Source organism: Trichechus manatus, unplaced genomic scaffold (assembly GCF_000243295.1).
Source record: "Trichechus manatus latirostris isolate Lorelei unplaced genomic scaffold, TriManLat1.0 scaffold00073, whole genome shotgun sequence".
NCBI classification, from domain to species: domain Eukaryota; kingdom Metazoa; phylum Chordata; class Mammalia; order Sirenia; family Trichechidae; genus Trichechus; species Trichechus manatus.
This window is the reverse complement of record NW_004444009.1, coordinates 7,529,290-7,536,561: the sequence shown is the minus strand read 5'-3', so window position 1 is coordinate 7,536,561 and position 7,272 is coordinate 7,529,290. Positions and strand designations below refer to the sequence as shown.

At 39.6% G+C, this 7,272-nt stretch overlaps 1 protein-coding gene across 3 annotated transcripts in view; it reads left to right on the top strand.

Annotated features, from left to right (window-relative positions):
• The window catches only part of SLC22A15 (solute carrier family 22 member 15), a 78,738-nt gene that overhangs the window by 19,528 nt on the left and 51,938 nt on the right, over positions 1–7,272 (top strand). The window lies entirely within an intron of this gene.

Genomic DNA, 7,272 nt, shown 5'->3' with positions numbered 1-7,272 from the left:
TTTTTATGAGTATGTTTGTTAACTTTCTTTGTGGTTAGCATGAATTTTACCCTTATCTTTCTAAGTTTGAACCGTCTATTATTGCTTGGTGTCACCTTGCATTTCTCTCCATTAGAAGGTCCTTTACCTACACCATTTATTCCCTCTTTTATTGTTCTGATGTTGTAGTCATTTACAGATTAACTGCTCTGATTACCTCTTGTATTTCTTTTGGTTTTAGATAGTCCTTAAGAGTTCATTTCCTAGATTGTTATCTGGCTGGTACAATCCTGCATCCTAGATTCAGTCTGTGAGCTGAAGTTGTTCTCAGATCGAAGAACTCCCTTTTGATAATTCTTGTAACTTTAGTTTGGTTTTTATATATTCCCTTAATTACTGTTTATCTGGAAATGTCCTTAATTTCACCATCATATTTGAACGAGAGTTTTGCAGGATATGTTATTTTTGGCTGGCAATGTTTTTCTTTCAAGGTTTTATTTATGTCTTCCCATTGCCTTCTTGCCTGCATGGATTCTGCCGAATATCTGAGCTTTGTCTTATTGTTTCTCCTCTGTATGTGACTTCTTGTTTTTCATGAGCTTCTGTCTGGATTCTTTGTTTGTCTTTGGCTTTGGCGAGTGTGATTATGATATGCCTTGGTGATTTTCTTTTGAGGTCTGTCGTATATGGGGTTCATCGAGCTTCTTGGATGGCCAGATTTTCATCTTTCATGATATTGGGGAAGTTTTCTGTCAGCAGTTCTTCAATGATCCTTTCTGTGTTTTCTGTTTTTTCCCCGTTCTGGAACTCTGATCACTTGAAAATTTTTGCTTTTGATTGTATCCCACATAACTCTTGGGGTCTCTTCATTTTTCTTTGTTCTTCTTTTGAGTTTTCCTCGAACAGAGTTGTATTCAAGTGTTTGTCTTCAATTCCACTGATCTGTCTTCCACCATTTCAAATCTGCTCTTCAGCCAATCTGTGACACTGTCCATTTCTGAAATCTTTTTTTTTATCTTTTGGATTTGTAGTTGTTGTTTTTGTGTAATTTCTAGTTGTGAATTTATTTTGGCATTTTGTTCCTTCATTATTTTCCTGAATTATTCCATTTTCTTGTCTGTATTTTCCATGAATTTGTCTATTTTTCCCTCCAACTCTTGTATAATTCTGAGTATTAGAGATTTGAATTCCCTATCAGGTAGTTCTAATGCCTTTTTTTCCACTGGAAAGTCATCTGGTGTTTTATTTTGGACGCCTAGTGGAACCATCCTGTCCTGTTTTTGTAAATGTTTTGATTTTATCTGCTGTCTTCAGCGCATTCAGTAGTTATTTTTCTTGTTTATTGATTGTAGATTTGTTTGTTTCGTCCTGCTTTTTTGTTCTATTTTGCTATGTCTGAGCAGGCGGGCTGTGTGTTCCTTGTTGTTTGCTTGTCTGTGGGCACAATACTTTTTGCATCCTCCAATTGGCAGGGTGAGTCACTCATTTATGGTTCAGCAGGGCAGGTCTAGCTGAAGAGGAGTTACTTGGATGGGTTGTTTGTGGCACTTACTACAGCCGCGAGGGCGGGTCGGTACCCAGTGCAGGGCAGGTTCTGGTATGCTGTGCCTGTGCTGCTTATTGGTGTGATGTTAAGCGCATGGTGCAGGTAGGCAGGATGGAGGGGGGAGATTGTTATGTGTGGAGCTAAGATGGATATGAAAGAGAGGAGAGAGGAATAGGAGCCAAAAACATACAAACAAACAAAAAAGAGTTCTAGGGGAGCTTGCCATCAGTGGAGAGATGAGAGACTATGAAATGGAGAAAAACAAAAGGGAAGAAGAAGAAAAAAAAGAAAAGAATGAATAAATAAAATTTTGAAAGGCAAAAGAACAGCAAAGCTCCCAGGGATCCCACTGATGCAGCTACAACGTCTGGGGAAGTTGTTCTCAGGTGTTGCAGTACAGCCTGGCTAGAAGGCGTAGAAGTATACAGCGCCAGGTATTCAGGGAACAGGAAGAGAAGGAAGGTATAGAGAGACAAAGAACTGAGTAATGAAGAAAGACAAAAAGGGGAAAAGAGCTAAAAGAAAACAAAACAAATTTTAAAGAAAGAACATGAAAAGCCCCCAAAAAAACAGGAAAAAAAAAAACATAAAAAGGAATGCCCTCAAGGATCCCTCCGCGCGTCTGCGCAATCCAAGGGGGTAGGTCCCAAGCCGCGCAGCACCGCCTGGCCAGAACAGGCTCCCAACTCGAGAAAAGGAAAAGAAAACAAAGAAACAAAAGCCCCGGGATCCCACCAGCGTGGCAGCCCAGACCGGGAAGCAGTTCCACACTTGAACAGAGCTTGCAGCACCTCAGGATGAAGCAAAGATGGCTCATGGTGCCAAGTATTTGTTGAGAGGTAAGGAAGAAATCAAAAGAAGCAGAAAAGAGCAACACCATCAGCCAACAAATGGCACTCAGGGAGCCGGCCAGTGCGGGTGGTTGGAATCCAAGCAGCCAGTGCTTCCCGGACAAGAGACTGTGGCCGCCAGAAGCATAGGAGGCCGATTGGGGGTGAAGAAGGGTGGGGGGTGGGAAAGCGTATATCGCAAACTACAAGTTGTGTTGTCTCCTGCTGGAAGCTCCGTGAAGCTGCCTTCTCATACTCCCTATTTGCTGGTCTCCGATAGTACTCCAAGATGGCAGATCCACGCTGTGTTAGCTGATAGGGGACCTCTGCATGAGTCTCTCCTCAGTCTCTGTTCTCTGTCAGTTTTCTTACTCCATTTAGTGCTTGGCTGAGTTCTTTATCTCTTCTTTTTATGTTTTAGGGTTTCAGGATTGGTGTTTTCTCTGTTTGGCTTAGTTTTTCAGATCTTTGCTGTGGAGGGCTGGCGTGGTGCTTCTGCCTAGAGCACCATTTTGCCAGAAGATCCCACAGACACCCTTTTAGCCCAGTAATGAAGTCACTCCAGAGGTTCACCTTTTAGCCAAAGATTAGACAGACCCGTAGGACAAAATGAGATTAAAGTGGTACACCAACCCAGGAGCAAGGACTAGAAGGCAGAAGGGGACAGGAAAACTAGTAATAGCAAACCCATGGTCGAGAAGGGAGAGTACTGATGTCATGGGATTGTTAACCAATGCCATAAAACAACGTATCTACTAACTCTTCAATGTGAAACTAGTTCTGTAAGCTTTCATCTAAAGTTGAGTTAAAAAAAGAAAACATTTCTATGGGACCAAACAATCAACAATTACTTTAAAACAAAGATAAGAATGTAATGGGGCAGGGGAACTAGATTAGTGGAAATGGAACAACCAGAACAGAATTATTGAGAATGTTCACAAATTATGAAGAATGTAACCAATGTCAGTGAACAATTTGTGTAGAAATTGTTGAATGGGAACCTAAGCTGCTGTGGGAACCTTCGCAGAAAACACAATAAAATATCATTTAATAAAAAAAAACAAAAACCCTTGGCTTGGGTCAGGTGTATCTTAGTCCTCAAGGTGACGTCTTTGCTTTTTATCACTTTAAAGAGATCTTTTGCAGCAGATTTGCCCAGTGCAATATGTTGTTTGATTTCTTGACTGCTACTTCTGTGTGCCTTGATTGTGGATCCAGGTAAAATGAAATCCTTGACAACTTTAGTCTTTTCTCTGTTTATCATGATGTTGCTTATTGGCCCAGCTGTGAGGATTTTTTTTTTTTAATGTTGAGGTATAATCCATACTGAAGGCTGTAGTCTTTGATCTTCATCAGTAAGTGCTTCAAGTCCTCTCCACTTGCAGCAAGCAAGGTTGTGTCATCTGCAAAACGCAGGTTGTTAATGAGTCTTCCTCCAATCCTGATGCCGCCTTCTTCTTCATATAGTCCAGGTTTTTGGATTATTTGCTCAGCATACAGATTGAATTAAAGTATGGTGAGAGGATACAACCCTGATGCACACCTTTTCTGATTTTAAACCATACAGTATCCTCTTGCTCTTTTTGAACATCTGTCTCTTGGTCTATGTACAGGTTCTGTATGAGCACAAAGAAGTGTTCTGGAATTCCTGTTCTTCCCATTGTTATCCATAATTTGTTATGAGCCACACAGTCGAATGCTTTTGCCTAGTCAATAAAGTACAGGTAAACATCTTTCTGGTATTCTCTGCTTTCAGTCGATATCTCTGTGACATCAGCAGTGACATCCCTTGTTCCACATCTTCTTCAGAAGCTGGCTTGAATTTTTTGGCAGTTCCCTGTTGATGTACTGCTGCAACCGTTTTTGAATGATCTTCAGCAAAATTTTACTTGTGTGTGATATTAATGATATTGTTTGATAATTTCCGCATTCGGTTGAATTACCTTTCTTTGGAATAGGCACATATATGGATCTCTTCCAGTTGGTTGGCCAGGTAGCTGTCTTCTAAATTTCTTGGCATAGAGTGAGCACTTCCAGCATTTCATCTGTTTGTTGCAACTTTGCAATTGATATTATGTCAGTTCCTGGCGCCTTGTTTTTCACCAATGCCTTCGGTGCAGCTTGGACTTCTTCCTTCAGTACCATTGGTTGCTGATCATATACTACCTCCTGAAATGGTTGAACGTTGCCCGATTCTTTTCAGTACAGTGACTCTGTGTATTCATTTTATCTTCTTTTGTTGCTCCCTGTGTTGTTCAGTTTTTTGCCCATAGAATCCTTCAGTATTGCAACTTGAGGCTTGAATTGTTTTTCAGTTCTTTCACTTTGAGAAATGCTATGCATGTTCTTCCCTTTTGTTTTTCTTATTCCAGGTCTTTGCACATTTCATTATAGTACTTTAGTTTGTCTTCTCAAGCTGCCCTTTGAAGTCTTCTGTTCAGCTCCTTTTTGTCTTTATTTCTTCCTTAACTACTCTGCGTTCAAGAGCAAGTTTGAGTCTCTTCTGATATGCATTTTGGTCTTTTTCTTTCTTGTCTTTTTAATACCTTTTGCTTTCTTAATGTATGATGTCCTTGATGTCATCCCACAACTTGTCTCATGTTTGGTCATTAGTACTCAGCGCTTCAAATCCATTCTTGAAATGGTTTCTAAATTTACGTGGGATATACTCAGGGTTGTACTCTGGCTCTTATGGGCTTGTTTTAATTTTCTTCACCTTCTACTTATTGCATATGAGCAATTGATGGTCTGTTCTATAGTTGGCCCCTGGCCTTGTTCTGATTGATGATACTGAGCTTCTCCATCTCTTTCCAGAGATGTAGTTGATTTGATTCCCGTGTATGTCATCTGGCAATGTCTATGTGTATCGTCACTGTTTATATTGTCGGAAAAAGTTATTTCCAATGAATAAGTCATTGATCTTTCAAAATTTTATCCCGGGGTCTCTGGTGTTGTTTCTGTCACAGGGCCATATTTTCCAACTACTAATCCTTCTTTGGTCCCAACTTTCACATTCCAATCACCAGTAATTATCAATGCATCTTGATTGCATGTTTGATTAATTTCAGAGTGAATAAGTTGGTAAAAATATTCCACTTCTTCATCTTTGGCCTTAGTGGTTGGTGCCTAAATTTGAATAATAGTCATATTTACTGGTCTTCCTTGTAGGCATATGGATATTATCCTAGCACTGACAATGTTGTACTTCAGGATATATCTTGAAATGTTCTTTTTTTAACGATGAATGCAGCAGCATTCCTCTTCAATTTTTTTATTACTGGCATAGTAGACCATATGATGTTCGATTCAAAATGGCCAACACCAGTCCATTTCAGCTCAGTAATGCCTAGGATATCGATCTTCAAGCGTTCTATTTCATTTTTGACAACTTCCAATTTTCCTTGATTCATACTTTATACATTTCATGTTCTGATCATTAATGGATGTTTGTATTTGTTTCTTTTCATTTTGAGTCATGCCACATCAGCAAATGAAGGTCTTGAAAGCTTTACTCCATCCACATCATTAAAATTGACTCTACTTTGAGGATATAGCTCTTCCCCAGTTGTATTCTGAGTGCCTTCCAACCTGAAGGGCTCATCTTCTGGGACTGTATCAGAGTGTTCTGCTGCTATCCATAAGGTTTTCACTACACAGTTTTTTCAGAACTAGATCACCAGGTCCTTCTTCCCAGTCTTTCTTAGTCTAGAAGCTCCCCGGAAACCTGTCCATCGTGAATGACCCTGCTGGTATTTGAAGTACAGGTGGCATAGCTTCCAGTATCACACCAACACACAAGCCACCACAGTACAAGAAACTGACAGATGAGTGTGGTTTGTAATTATAGCCACTGCTAAATGTCTAATCTGTCCCTTCTTGTAATTATTAAGGTTTTTGTTTTTATAGACTGATTGCCCCGTTCCAAAATTTCCTTGGTAGTATGCAAATAGGAGACAGGAAGAAATATAAATCTAGGAACGTGTTTTCCTTTGCCTTTTATGACAAGTCACCCCTGCAGATGAACCTATGGCAACTTTGTTCATCTCCAGAAGGGCCTAAAGTCATGTGATTCAAAATAATCGGGGCTGCCTTTTATCCTCTCAGCCTTACCGAGAATACAAGTCACTACATCCTGAGTTGTACATTAGCTTCTGTTATGACAGACACAATGTCATGACTTCTTTTTTCTTTCCTTAACAGTAATTTTATCATCTGTTAGTGATAAGTCGATATGAGTCAGAATAGACTTGACGGCAGTGGATTTGGGTTTTTTTGGGAGGGGGCTGAATATGCCCCTACAGAATGGGTAGAAGGAGCCTCTGGCTGGGAGTCAGCTGTGACTGGAGATACAAGCTGTTGGCAGGTTCCGCCACCTTTCTCTGCCTCAGTCAACTCATCCATACAGTGGAGGTATTGTATATGCTGTAGAGAAATCACATGCTTTTATATTTTTTGAATACATACTCTGTTTAAAGGTATTTTAAAACATTAAAATCTCAATTAATAGTGATAGTTTCATAAAATAAGATTGTCTCATTATGGAGCAAGCTAATTCTGTGTTTTCCTAATAAATTTTGAACATGAAATAATCATCCAACAATGAGAGCTAATATAAATGGAAATTCATAGCATAAAAAGGCTGCATAGGGCCTGACAGCTGATAAACCCAATTGTGAATTGCTCTAAAACCCAGGACAATCAGTGTCAAGTGGCATAAGTGCTCAATAAATATTTTTTGAATGAATGGGTGAAATATTGTTTCTTTTGGGGTGGGCACCTATGGTTAGAGTAACAATGATTAAGTACAGCTAAAGGTTATGGAGTGAATATCGATTCCTGGGATTTGAGTTGCCTGAAATCCTATTATGAATTGTATACCGTATTTTAAAGTAGTACTTACTCAAGTACGTATTATGC